Source organism: Poecilia reticulata, chromosome 22 (assembly GCF_904066995.2).
Source record: "Poecilia reticulata chromosome 22, P_reticulata-male-v2, whole genome shotgun sequence".
Classification (NCBI taxonomy): domain Eukaryota; kingdom Metazoa; phylum Chordata; class Actinopteri; order Cyprinodontiformes; family Poeciliidae; genus Poecilia; species Poecilia reticulata.
The window spans coordinates 25,318,994-25,333,927 of NC_088851.1; the positions used below are offsets into that span (position 1 = coordinate 25,318,994).

At 40.8% G+C, this 14,934-nt stretch overlaps 1 long non-coding RNA gene across 1 annotated transcript; it reads right to left on the reverse strand.

Moving 5' to 3' along the window:
- Positions 1-1,904: 1,904 nt before the first annotated feature.
- Positions 1,905-11,373, reverse strand: LOC145550073 (uncharacterized). The gene is made up of 2 exons (XR_014085918.1): positions 7,793-11,373; positions 1,905-4,028 (listed from the first exon to the last, which is right to left on the reverse strand). It is a non-coding gene; the product is annotated as an uncharacterized LOC145550073 (long non-coding RNA).
- Between the last annotated feature and the right edge of the window lie 3,561 nt (positions 11,374-14,934).

Below are 14,934 nucleotides of genomic sequence, written 5' to 3' on the forward strand. Positions count from 1 at the left end.
GGATGATCCTCTATTCAGCTCCATTAATCTTTCTAACCAGCATTCCCACAGCATGATGGAGCCACTACTATTCCATTGGGATTACGTGTTGAGGTTGATGTGCAGTGTTTGTTTTCATTCATGCAACATTTTAAATGTTTTCTGTGTCTCCTGTGATTAACTGGTTTTCTTTCAAAAATGCTTTTTGTTGTCTGAAATTCTCGAAGACTTTCTTAGGAAACCAGAAATATCAAAGTAAAGGAACATATTTCTCATTTATATTTTGAAACCAGTTTGAAAAGCTTCATTTCTTTCAGTGTTAATTTGTTTAGCATGAAATACCAATAAAATATGCAGCAGCTTGTGGTTGCAATGTTTTGTAAAGATACACAAACAGAATAAAAAAGGAAATCTGTAGAAAATGATTGCAACAATACCTTTCGCTCAGACAGCCTACGTTATTATGTTACATAAAAGATGAATCTCTATGGGAATCTAATACACCGTATTAAGATTTAGTCCTCTTCTGACCGATCTCTGTGATGCACGTTTTTAATATGCCGGAGTGTTGCTATGAGCCAATCAGGTTTATTGCAGTGATTAGATTAAAATCCGATTTTTCCGTCAACTCAGCAAAGCTGCATCGGTAGTCAATTAAGAAATGTCATAATGTGATGGAGGACAGTTTGTAATGATCCCTGTGCTGCTGGATGTATGACAGGCCACCACTAAAAGGGTCACCGTGGTAACCTTGATTCACCAGAGGCTCTGAACACACAATCTGCTGGTTTCAGCATATGCAATATTTCTCACAGCGCCCAAGTGAAATGTCAATGAAGTGTGTCTGCAGGCGCCTTTGCAGACACTTCTTTCTACACTTTCAATTTTCTCACACAATAGAAATCAATGATGAAGTAATTCACATATTCATTAAGAAAATGTGCCTGTACATCTGAACTTTTTTGTGCCTTCCTGTTAGAGGTACTTTTTTATCATTTGCCAAATTGTCACACCTGATACGCATCAATCGTAACAGCCTGAAACTATCGATTGTTTTCTAGATTAAAGCAGTTGTTGCTCTGCGTCACCTTGTAAAAACAGCCACTGCACTGAAGCAGGATTTGATAAGCAGTGAGGGAGGCTCTGCTCATTGCAGTACGTGTCTGAATAACTGTGTGTTTTTCACATGTTGTTGAAATGCACAAGCTATCCTGTTCTGAAATGCTAAAAGTATAAAACAAATAAATCCTAAAGAGGATTTTCATTGATTTTCAATGCAGGGAAGTAATTTAAAAACTTGCCATCTGAGTCATGGTCACTGAAACAGGAACTACTGTCACATATGGATGCATTTTCCACTGCAGGAACATTTTCAGGGAACCACTTAGTTTTTCTCTACTTTGTATTGCAGAAACAAGGATGTGCCGTTTTTCATTTTTCAAAGTCATATTTTCACCATGTTATTCATTCATTTATAAATGAATCTCAAACTAAATATTTAGTTAGTAAGCTGACTGTTTAGTTTAGCATCTAAATATTTAGCTTCATTTAAGCTAAACTTTACTTTGGAGCTAAATATTGAGCTAGCTTAGTGCTAAATATTTCTCCTTATATGGGGAGCCACACTGAGCTAGCTGTATATTTAGCAGTAGATTTAGCTTCAAATGAAATATTTCACTAAATATTTAGTTTAGGATGAAATATTTAGCTTCCCAACTAGTTAAATATTTATCTTTATCTCCAAGCTAAATATTTAGCCACCAACTCAACATTTAGCTTTGAGCTAAATCATTAGCTAGTTAGCAACTAGCTAAATATTTATTTAGTTTACAAAGCATTTGCAAACAAAATATTTAACAATGCTAACTAAATATTTATTTAATATTTATTGTGGCATTTCTAAATGAACAAACAGTGAAAATATGAACAATTAATTCTCATTTTTATTTTCTTTTGACAATCTCAAAATTAAGTTTTGACTGCATATCTTTACAAAAAGGCTTCCCATAAGCTTCTTGATGACATTTTACTTGTTTAACGTTCCCTTTACTTAATTTCAGTCTTGTTACTTGGTGTTGGATCCACATTTGAAAAGGTTTTTTCTCCTCCAGCTCTCAGGTTTGTGTGACCGGCTTCTATCAGCAGCAGAAATGGACCTGATGAGCTGGAAGGAAGCAACAGTCCAATGTAAACTGCTGTCTGTCCTTGTGGAGCTCTGCAAGTCAAAACCAGGATCTCGAAACGGGCTTGAAAGACGTTAGGATCCGATAGAGTTACAGCAGCAGTGGAGTCACATGAGGAAATTTGGACCATCTAGTCAGATTTTGTACAGACGGTCTCCAGCGTAGTTTTGGTTAGACATGTGTAAAGAGCATTACGATATTCCAGACGGGACGAAACATAAACATGTATGAATATTTCCATTTCAGGTCGAGACACAATTAATGGAGCTAAAATTGGCAATATTTCTCAAATGATAGAAACAGGATCAAAGGAGGAACTGAAATGATTTGTGCTGAACATCACCGTGTTTACAGATAAAATCCATAACCTTAATGGAAATATTTACTCAAATGAATATGGAGATTATAACATTGTCAAAGCTGTTTTTGAGCAAATGAGAGCTGTGAAATAAAAATATGTTTTTGTGTTTATGTCCTAAAGTGACATCACAACTGGCCTGGACCATCCATCATTCAAGCTGCTGAGAAGTAAAAGTTGTGAAACTGTATTTTCCTACACTGTGTCCGTGTAATTGAATCTCCCACCTGAAGTTCTGTTTTCCAGTTCGTAAGAGAGAGAAACTAGTTTTTCATCTGTTGGGAAGAAGCAGCTTTACTTGAGGTGGAGGTTACTCTGCGTGACTTCATCTGGATGAGCCATGAGTGAGTTTGTCATCAGAAATGACTTTCACTTGTATAAAGCAGTCCTAACCCCGATGACACAGTTTCTTGTTTTGCTTTTTGTCTTTGTGCATCATCACAACCCAAACTGAACACTGAGAAACTCTGACACCGTCGTCCATAGCAAGTTCTCAGCCAAGCTGACACAGTGGAACCACGCTCTGCTGGAGATGTACTGTCTTCCCCGTTTGACCTCTGTTGGCTTCATCATCGGGGAGTAATAAAAGCCGAGTGAGCAGTGGGCCCTGTCTGCTGCTGCAGTTGTGTGAGTTAAATCTGCCTCAGACAGGTGCTGCACAGTATGCCTCAGTGCTCTGAAACAGCTGGGACCGGTCATCAGCGCTCACTGGAGATGACATCACCTGACAAGTGTTCTTCTGACTCATCTCCTGCTCCGCGGCTCTGACACATGCTTCACCTCTTATGCAGGACCGGGTCTGAGCTGCGGCTGCAGCACAGAACAGGAAGTGGAGTCATTCGGTCTCTCGTCATCACGTAGGTGAAAGGAAGGATGCGATGCTTCGCTGCTTCAAGAGAGCTGAAGCCCGCTGGGTGGTGCTTCACACATTAGGTCAGTTATGCAGGGAAGACGCTGGAACATAAAGGCCAATTAAAGCTGCAGGATTTTACTTTTATTAAAACTGTGAAAGTAATCTAATGCACTAAAAACAACCAATCAGGGGCTTAGTGCTGTCAATCACATTCATGTACTCACTGCTCAACATGCTGATGAAGGTGAAACACCTTACAGGTACAGGAACTAGCTAACTAGCCTAGCATTCACTGATTATCCTGGCTCCTGACTCTGATCGACTGTTAGTTAGCACTGGGAGCACTGGGAGCACTGGGGGAAGGTAGAGGAGCGCCATTATCTGTCTCATACCAAATTACCACAAAATAATGACGCTTTCAACAATGTAAAAAAAAATACAAAATTGATAAAAGTTACATACTGCAGCTTTAATACAGACAAGTGAAAAGCAGAGGCAGGAATGTTCTGGTTTGGGTTCATCTCTGCTGAGGACGTAATACAGTGATGTTAACTACCAACAGAAAAGTCCCAGTATAAAAACCTCAGCCTTGGATTTCACAGGACTGGAGTGAATCTCCAGAGGCAGGCGGGGCGGAGAACGTCCCTGCAGGTTCCTGAAAATAAAAAGCAATCTGGTAATTTGATCATTTATAAAACATCCATCCATCCATCCATCCATCCATCCATCCATCCATCCATCCATCCATCCATCCATCCATCCATCCATCCATCCATCCATTTTCTTGCACCCTTGTCCCTCAGTGAGGTCGGGAGGGTTGCTGGTTCCTCTCCAGCTAACGTTCCGGGTGAGAGGCGGGGTCACCCTGGACAGGTCGCCAGTCTGTCGCAGGGAAACACAGAGACACACAACCACACACACACACTCACACCTAGGGGCAATTTGGAGAGGCCAATTAACCTGACAGTCATGTTTTTGGACTGTGGGAAGAAACCGGAGTCATTTATAAAACATGATCATGTGAAATGGATACAATGTAGCACCTGACATAAAACTGTCAGGACATCAACTTTGATTTTATTGACCCTAAATATACAACTTTGGTTGACAGTTTACATCCACACAGGCTTAAAATGACACATCAAATATGAACATTTACTTGGATGAACGTCTGTTAGGCTGCAGGGAAACCACATCATTTTGGAGCAATCAACAGTTTCTGGCCTGATTCTGACTGGATATTTGATCACTGAGGTGATAAACTGTGTTTGTTCCCAGGATGTTTTCACTGAAAATAAAACTTAAATCAACTGTTCCTCAGGTAGCCTAAAGGTTAAGGAGATGGCTGTGGACACTGCTAACTAAAAAGTTGCGCTAACTTATAGCATTAATGATAAACCCTAGTGACACTTAGCGAAAGCGCTACACCAACATAGCATTTAGCAAGAGCTAATGCTAAAGCATCTAAACCAATCATGTTATGCGTCACTAGCATGAATAAAGCTAAAATATCTACATGAAGAATTCCTAACAATTAAAAATGCCTTTTAAAAAATATCACTTTCTTGTCAACATTTGAAAATAGACTTTTGAGCATTTCATAAATGATTAATAGAAAAATATGCTTCTTGCTTCCAGAAATCACTGGAGTGGTTTGTTTCATTTTCACCTTGACAAACAAACGAATAAAATGCATCCTTGTTGATGATGAGTGTATGTAAACATCTGACACCTTCTGCCACATATGAAGAGTCTCATTTCAAAGCTTATGATCCATAAAGCCACATCGTGCTTTCCAGAAACCCGGCTCATTTCTTAGCAGAACTAAAGAGCTGCATAAACACATGGCGGCACATAGCAGACGGAGAGAAATGAGGCTTTTGATGATGACTCATAAAATTGTTGTAGAAGTGAATATTACATTGGTTTCTGACTCTTTCCTCTGTGTAGTGCATCTGATAAGAACACAGTGCACAAACAGCATTACATCATCCTGCTGCTTCCCGGCAAAGGCAGCCGATGCACGATGAGATCAGAGGCCCGCTCCGCCGCTCCCCATCCCAGTAGCACAGCAGACTGCTGCAGGACCTGAAGGATCGTCTCCCACTGTCAGGGAATATGGAAGATGCTGCCTCACCCACAGCCTGGAAGACTGCGAGCGGCTCGGGTTCATCTGCAGGTGAAGGCTCTATTTCAGGTGTGGAGCAAAGGAAATCTGTTCAAGCACTCAGACACACAGACAATTGGTAAGTTTCAGCCCCGCTGGTGTTTCTGCGTGATCACAGAGCATGCAAACATTTTTCAGATCAAAGACTCCTGGTAGCTTAGAGAGCTTATTCAGCTTCAGTCTTTTTATATCTTTAAAGTTGCCCCTCGTTCTGCTGCAGACACAAATCCAGACAGTTGTTCTATTTCATGTTTTGATTTTTAATGTAAGAAAAACAAATCTTTGCCTGATGGCTGATTCTCATTAAAAATTAGGGGTAAACTCCGACAGATTCAGGAACAAAATTGCAGCTTTTGTTACATTTTCAGCTGCACTGTGTGAAACAAACCAAGCCCTTCGAGCAACCTGTTCCCCTCCTCACCTGTGGGGCGCTGCACCAGGAACCCCTGAAGACACTGAGAGCAACATGCTTCTTCGTAAAAAGTAGAAAAACTTTAGCAGAAGGAATTCTCTTGTTTTTGGCGAAAAACCATAAGCTGTTTCTCCTGTTAGCGCTAGGCTAACACGTTTATTTTGCTTGTATTTACCCACAATGCCCTGCGTTGTAGTCCGCTTTCTGCTGTTTAAGCAGTTTTTGGTCTACTTGACAATCACATATGCATTCGAACTGCAACACAGAGCTTTGTAGGTGGACCAGAGTTCACGTTTTTGTTTTGATTTTGCATCCAGACCTTCACAAACGATCCAAACTTTCTAGACGAACAGACTGGATTAAAGAGGACTGAACTGTGAATGCACTGCAAGTCCCAGTTGGTAAGGACATGTTTCTGTGTCCTCAGCTGCCGTTTGGGACTCCATGAAGATGAGCAGACAGATGACCTGATTCCTGCAGCCTGGGTGACCTCTGCCCTGAGTATGCCTACACCCCCCTGCCCCCATCCCTGCTCCCTCTTTGGTTATCCTGTCTGTGACAACGTAATGATGACAAAGAGCGTCCAGCACACAGCAGCATCCTCCACACCAGAGGACCCTTTTATGGCGCAATGAAAGTGAGAGATGAAGAATGGCTGTCATCCAGCGCAGCCCCAGCAAATCACCGCACAACAGCAAATGGTCAGGCGGCGGAGAGGAGATGACCGTGGCGACACTGGCATCAAGTCGAGCTGTTTGTCAACAATCGCTCAATCTGTCAGCGTAATGCAGCGCAACAAATCAGCTCTGCTGCCACCAGGTCAGAGTGGGAGACGGAGCCGTGACACGACTGAGAGCGCGCCTTACAGTGACCTAATAATGAGGGACGTCTGGATTTAAGCAGCGTCTGATTATCAGCTGAAAGCTGCTTTTGTTTTAAAAATACCGATGAATGACTTTCTAAAACCAAAACAGAATTTCCACCTCGGCATGGAGTCAAGTTCCTCAGAGCCTTCCCAATCATCTGATATTTACAGTCCAATTCTGGTACTCATGTAAAATCTCAACTATTAAAAGTTTTTGGTTCTCCTGTGAAAAAGTTGATGCATTAATAGAGGATAAAAAGTGTTTATTTTAAGTGTTTTATTGGTGCAGAAGAGACAAATTAAACGTGCCCACTTCGCTCCGGTCCAGTAAAAACAACACAGGGATCAGAACTTCAAAAGATGAATAACAATTCAGTGCAGAAACAGTCTAATATTAATAAACCCATTGCCAGCTGTCGAAAAGATCAATTCATCCTTTTTTCTTTGCAAAGCAAGCGGAGGATTGTATGTAGATTAGCTTGTCCACATGGTGCTTAATATCATGCGTGGCCCTCAAAAACACACTTTCTTCTTATCCCCCTGAGCATGAAATCAGGGCCCAGACACTGTGGCCACGCTCGCTCTTGTCTCTTTTCAAAGCTTTTGCTATTGTTGAGTGAAACAGCATTGTGAAGCCAAAAGGGATTAGAAAAAAGCACCAAAGAGCAATCTGCACACACATTCAGAGTCTTTTAAATGCTGCTCACAGTCATACAATGTGCTACTGCAGTGCTAGCCTGAGCTGCAGGGGGGAGATGTAATCCTGCAGGTCACTGATAGCACATGCTAAGACATTATAAACACACACCTTTCAAATCTATACCGCGGAACTGTGTGTGTGCGACTAAATCTCTATTATCTACTGCAAGGTGGCACATAGTTATCAGTATTAATCATCAGCAGCGCATATGGTGCTCAGTCATGGCATGATTAATCAATGTATTGACATTATCACACCTGCACAAGATAAATCACCTCTGAACATGAGCGTGGTGTGTAGTTCATTCAGTATACATGAGCGCCTGGTTGAAGGCGAAACGTCCCGGCTGAGCTGTTGAGTCTGGCCCGAAGGTGATGCAGCATATGGAAGGTGCTGCACACGTGGCTCCTTATTACTCCCAGCAGAAACATTCACACAGTCAAGCAGGGGCATGCAGTGAAGGAGACAGGACGGGGAAACGCATGATGTCATCGGTGTGTCGGTGAGGCAGCCGCAGCTTTTTCCATAGGCTGTCCTGTTGCTGAGGAGCGGCGGCCGCCAATCCCCTCCCCTCCATGGTTAATGTAAACAGCAGCGCCCCAGGAAGGATCCGACGCCGCGTCCAAACTCAGCGTCACGTGACCGTTCAGAGACCCCCCTGTGTGTCTCTGGGCCTGAGCGGAGAGTTTACGGTGATCCGTTTGGTGCCTCGATGGTGGAGGTACCAATCGGACGCGTCTCGTCATTTGAAAAGGTTTATGATGAGTAAATGTTCTGACCTGTTATCCGTTTTAGAGAAACTGTAAAAACTGTTTCCAGCTTTCATTTTTAGCTGCTTAATGAACTAAATACACAACATTTCAATGAAACAAAGTGATTTATGTAGGAGGGACTCTGTAAATTATTGTTGATTTGAAAAACAAACAGTAAACAATCTTAATTTCTTCAGCAACAAGAGCAGGATATGGATTATTCTTACCGTCGTCTAGTGATCTGATTTTTAGTGAAAATCTCTGGATGTTTTTGGTTCTTTTACTATTAAATTGAAGCATAAATTTTATGTTATAACTCACATTTTCCATTTCCAGTAGATTCACATTTTTTGTGTCTGAAAGTCATCAGATTAGTGAAAACTGTTCCATAAATGTTATTTAAAAAATGTGAATCTGGATGAACCGACTGAGCTGCAAACAAAATGTTGGTCATCCTTGAATTGTGCTCGGCCGTGCAAAATCATCCTGAGGGCTGCAAATGGCCCCAGAGCCTCACTTTGAACACCCCCGACATAGCTATAGTATATATAAATGCATTTCATAATTCATTTAATTTATCTATTTGTGGTTATTGAAGGTCTGTTTCTTTAACCTTCTGAAGCAGGAATATAATTTTGTTCTCTGGAAGGAAAATCCATAAATAGTGTGTTAACAGGATGACGTGTGCTGACATTTACGGTTACCTGAAAACTGATGCAGTAAAAATGGCCACAAGTGAAGCTAAAGCTTTGTGTTCAGTTTGTGTGCAAGGAAAAGAGCTGCTGACATCAGTGTGTGTAAGTCCAGACTCTCTGACATCCATTCACAACACAAACAGTGACCATGCTTTAAATCCTTCACCATTTCACCTGATTCCCTCACCTGACAGCAGCTGAGATCCATACCTGCCTTCAAACGTCTCTTTGCTCTCCTTGTCTCCACGTCCCTTGGTGGATATTTGAAGAGCAGCTAAAGCATTCTTTCTCTGGGGCTTTGTGAGAAAAAAACAAGTTCAAGAGGTCAGAGATGTGCGTTATTTTCCCACCGGTGCAACACTCAGGATCTGTCAGAGCAGAGTGTCAGGGAATGACAGCGAAACGAAGGACGGCGCGAGAAGTAGATCAGGCGGACAAAGGCCAGACTTCACAGCAAAAGCTGGAGATCAATGGATCGCCAGGCGGCGCAGCGGGCACCCACACACACCTGCACGCCCACACACTCACCGCTGCGGTTTGATGCTCGGATTGACCTATTTGGCGCCTGTCAGAAAGTCTTGAGAAGGACCTACAAACAAAACCATTTAAAGCTAGCTGGAGTCGCACACAAACGAACGGCTCCCACCTCCGTGGCTCGCAGCGAGCGTTTGGGGTGCACCTCAGCAATCCCAGGCCTCCTGCTTGTCAGCTTGACAAATGGATGTGGGAAACTGTCAATTAAAATAAAGTCCCATCTGGGGAGTCAGATGAGGAGGACACAATCATCCAGCGAAGCACAAACCACAGATCCAGGGACCAGGAACGGGTTGATCCGCACGCTGGGCCTCGTGTGCGCCATACATCAAACAGACAACGTTATCACAGCCTCTGCCTCTAAAAACTTCAACATGATTAATTAGAATTAATTAATGAAATGTTATGTGTTGGCTAATTTATCATATTACAATATTTGGAATCCATCATCTAAATGCAGCCAGCACTGGCTTCATTTTTCCCCCTAACTTTTAAAAGAAAGTGCTGGATCAGCAAGCTGTAATTTGTGCATTTTAGTCACTCCCCAGAGATCGCTTCCAGACTGCTGTTGGTAAACAATTTTGGTTTTGGCCTTTGTGGAATTTGCTCTAAATTACAAAATCACTTGGACTAAATGAATCTGTTTTCAATATCCTTGTGCCTCTTAATTCCCTGCAGCAGTTTTGTTAAATGTATTGATCCAGTGGTGCAGAAGAAACAACCAGACAACATATTTTATCCTTTCAGTCGGTATAAAATAGCTTTGCAACATTAAGTTGATGCCTAAAGACACATAAAGCAGAACACCTGGGATGTTTAAGCGTGATGTGCAAAGTGCCAGCCCGCAATATCTGCAAAGAAACTAACATCAGAAAATTACCTCCACACATGTTTAACTGGACAGGTGAACTTTTAGCTTTTTGACAAGTTTTTCTGAAAAACCTGAGAAGCTCTGATGAAATCTGAGAGGCAGATGATATTACATTAACATAATCACACACTGAAACATTTCATGAGTCGTTTCTTCTGCAAGGTCTCCTTAAAGGGAAGCATTGTGTGTTTTGCAGGCACAGAGACATTTTATAGCACAATCAAGTAACTATTTTAACTTCAGTTGTTTTAAAAATGCTACATGTTTCCAATATGACTTAAAGGAAATTTTACGTCTAAATTCAAGGTCTTGAAATTTGGTCTCTGTCTCTTTAAAAACTCCTGCTCTTTCTGAAGCCCCCCCTTCAGGAAGTCATTCCAACATGGCTCCTCTATTAACCCTTTAGCAACATTTTTACCAGCGTTGCTCTGAGAAGTAGCTCCTATAACGAGATCAGCAGATGTGCAGCTCCATCAGGTGTTTGCTAACTGCTGCTGGCTAGTCTGAAGGAGCTGCTGTGTGAGTCATGGGGGAGGAGAGCTCTGTGATGAAGATGAAACTGCAGATCTGAGGAGGAGCATTGTAAACATTTAAAATAATTACCAAGCTATTGTGTGTTTAGTATTTTAGGTGTATAAATAGAATTGGTAATGACCCCCACCTGGGACTCCAGCCAGTCCACTTTATGCAGCATCATCACTATGAGACCGAGACCAGAAGTCAGTATGCAGGCCTCATTACCTCAATTAGCTGCCATTTTTATTGCATAAGCAAAACTCATGAGGACAGAAGTCGATACCTTTGTGGTGGCGATGATAATGGACCTGAACGTTCATCAGAAGTGATAAGCACAGAGCGAACTTTGGAGCTTGACACTGAAGGACATCAATGCTGCATTATAGGTAATTAAAACGAAAGCTTCTCAGCCGTCGCAATTAAACGGTAAAAAGTGTGTCAGGCCCTGTGTATGATTTGTGCCATTAATTTTCATTACAGAGTGTTTATTAACCTTTTTATCTTATGTAGCCCCAGTGGTAGGCTGTTCTATGTTCTCTCTCTCTCTCTCTCTCTCTCTCTCTCTCTCTCTCTCTGTGTGTGTGTGTGTGTGTGTGCATGTCCAGACATTTCTTCCCCTCCTACAGAATTTTCCCATCATGGGAAATTTCATATGCAGTCCAGGGGACTGTAAACGTTCACCTTCCCAACACACAACGCATTCATCAGCAGCAGGAAACTGAAAAGCATTAGCAGGCGCATTGAAGGAAATATTATGGCTCGTAATTAAATTTGAAATTAAGTGATATTTCATCTCTTCTCATTAATTAGAAGAGAGGTCTTCTGTGAAATAATTATTTATTTCTAGCAAAAGGAGAGAACAATCATAATCCTCTGAATGATGTCAGGAACTGTTCCACTTCAGGTGAGGCTGTGTCACTGATAAATGTTGGATGTCATTGTAAGCTGCAGCTCTTTGTTTCATAATTAATACGTTAAATGAGGTTACAGAGATTTTGCAGCCTGTCAGTTGTGGTGTTTTTAATCAACAAGCTGATCATTTTACTGTTGGGACTGATGTTGGTGGATGCAGTGAAGACATTTCTGTATTTACAGAGCGATTCATCATCGTTTGCTATATTTAGTCAAATGTGGGGTTCCTCAAGGCACCGAACTCGGGTCAGTTTTGTTCCTGTATCTTTTACGTGTGTTTATGATATATAATTTAAAATGTCCTTGACACCAAAAGTCACCAACAAGTTCATAATAACAACTGGATGGATCAAAATGTCTTCCATCTTAATGCAGATTACACAGAAGTCTTTGTGTTTGGACACATTAAATGTGTCTGTTATTTAATGTGTAACATTAACTAATGTATATTGTCTATACCTAGATTTTAATTCCACATAAAATTGACTAAATACAGAATCATTTCCTTTCAAAACAAGACAGAAGACTGGGGTATAATTTTAGTTTTTTAGTCAGTTAAATTGTTTTCATGGTGCTTTTACTTGTTTCTGTAAAACAAGGGATCATATAAATTCCTGTTTGAAAATGGATTGATTTAAGTAATAAATTAAATAATCTAAAATACATGTTAGCATTGCATGTCGGGTATGAGTTATGCATATCCAGGCCAGAATTTGTTTTTTTCAAATCTGAATCCAATTCAATGAAAACCTGAGCTGTGTAGAAACTCCTTTAAATCTCAACTGAAAACATTACAGTTTCCTGCAGCTTTCTCATAAAGGTCCAATATTTGTTTACCATTTGTTGTTTCCACTATTTATTCATTTTAAATGAGCGCTTTAATAGTTTTTGCTTTTATCTGTGTATCCTAGTTTTTTTTCCAGTATTTTCTTCTATTTAATGTAAATCTTTGTTCCCTTATTTTCCTCTAACATAACTCAACCACCTTGTCTTGTTCTTGAATATCCATTATCTTGTTAAAGATGCATAACAGTACGAATAATTACCAGGATTAGGGACGTCGTTACTCGTTGCAGCACCAAACGTTCCCCATAATGTCAAGAGGGGATGTGGGGAATAAATACCTTTGCCCACATACATGGATACCAGCACCACCCCAGTCACCTGGTCTTAACTTTGATCAGTAATTTTCTAGTAACGAGATTTCTCTGATTTCATTAAATAGTCATTTCGCACCTGGAAGCCCAAGGCTTTGCTGAGATCAATGATCTAATCACGTTACCGTTAAGCCAATTCGCTTGAAAGTCCTTTGTGATATCCTTTTACTGTTTTAATGACTTAGTTCAGATTAAGCAGGTTTTAGGAGCCAGGGATTAAGGGACACATTCATTGAGGCGGAAAAAGCTTTTTTTCTGATGCATAATTTATAGCAAAGAATGGGGAAGGATTAAGAGGAGCGCGTGTCCGCCACTCAGCATCCACTGGTCAGTGATTTGAACTGAGGTCTCCAGACAGGGGAGATGCCCACGGACTGAATTATTTATCTTCCTTTCTTTGTACAGTGAAAAGTAGATAACAGCTAAATCACCAGTATAAGAAAAGCTTGGAAATCTCCTTTTCTCCTCCATAAAAAGAAAAATGTGAAATTGAATGGGTCAACATCATTACTATGATTCACCAACATTAAATAACAGGTGGCCATAATTACCTCACTATAAATCCACAATGTCTAGTCTGCACATTTAGTACTCATTTTTTCTACATTGCTATAAAAAAGGAGTAATTAAAGGCAGCTTTTCAAACGAGGGTTTCAGTTATTGACCATCACAGCCTTTGGTAAATTGTGAATCAACTGGGATTATTATATACTTTTTGGAAAACTAGAAACTTTGACATGAAGTTGGCAAAGAGTAGAAAAGCAGAACAAACTCTAAATAAATTCAAGAACTGCTGATCAGTCTGGAAATGGATTAAAGTCAAAGTTTATGATTCAACAATTAGAAAGAGAAACTGGGCAAAGATGGCCTCCATGGGAAAAGTTCTGAAAGCAGGAAGTAGACTAGCGCAGGGCATTCTGGGTAAAAACAACCAAGCTAACATGTAGATCTAGTGCTAGCAGGAGAAATGGCTCATGGCTTTTTACCAACAATCTAAGAAAACAGTTAAAATCTGACTCCGCACTGGGGTTACGATCCAAAGCAAATGTATGATTAAGTGACAAAAACGGCCTACTCAAAGTAAGGAAATAAATGCTGTTGAGATGCTCATGTTCAAATAATAATATAACATCTGTATCAATGATGTTTTCATTTTAAGACTGCTGAGTGAATAAGCAAAACTGCTAAATAAATCAAATGTGAATAAGTTGTTTTGCTTGTCCCAGCAGCAGGTTGGGTGTTTAACATCCATGTGTTTACGGACTGCGGCGTTCCCCCTGCTAACACAGCGCATGCTTGTTCAGTCGCATGTGTTTCCTCAGACTGGCTCTTACATGGCTGGCACCGAAGAAAACATGTAAATAAACATAATGGAACAATAAAAAGTCACATCTGCTCGTGAAAAGGAATAATTCTGCTGGCACGAACCATACACCCGTAGCTTTCTGAAGGTCCTCAAATGCTAATTATGAATTGCAGACATGTGGCTGAACGCTATCCAAACATTTCCTCCACTGCTCTCTCTCCACCCACCCTCACTTTCTAGCCATTTTCTTAGAAACCTGTTTTATTTCTATGCTGGAGTAATCTTCCTCAGGCCTCTCAATTATTATACATGGGCAGAGGGAGCCATTTGCTACTGCCTGAAAACCATGAATAGCAATAACAGCGCTTCAAAAACACATTACCAAACACAATAAAGGCAGACAGTGCTACTTTAACATGCAAGGCTGCTAACTCACAGTTCTATAAACACATATTTAATTTTAAACTAAGTTTATTCTCCATCATTGCTGCTGGGTCTCTCCCTCCATCATAAAATGCATGTTTTTCCTTTAAGGGTCATTTTTAATATATGTAACTGGCTGGAGTGGAGGTGGCACATTTATTAAATAAGATACAGAAACTGATGCACCCCTCTGGTGGGATGTTTTACAGAGGATTTCCCCCCCCATACACTTGCTGTTTGCAGATAAATTG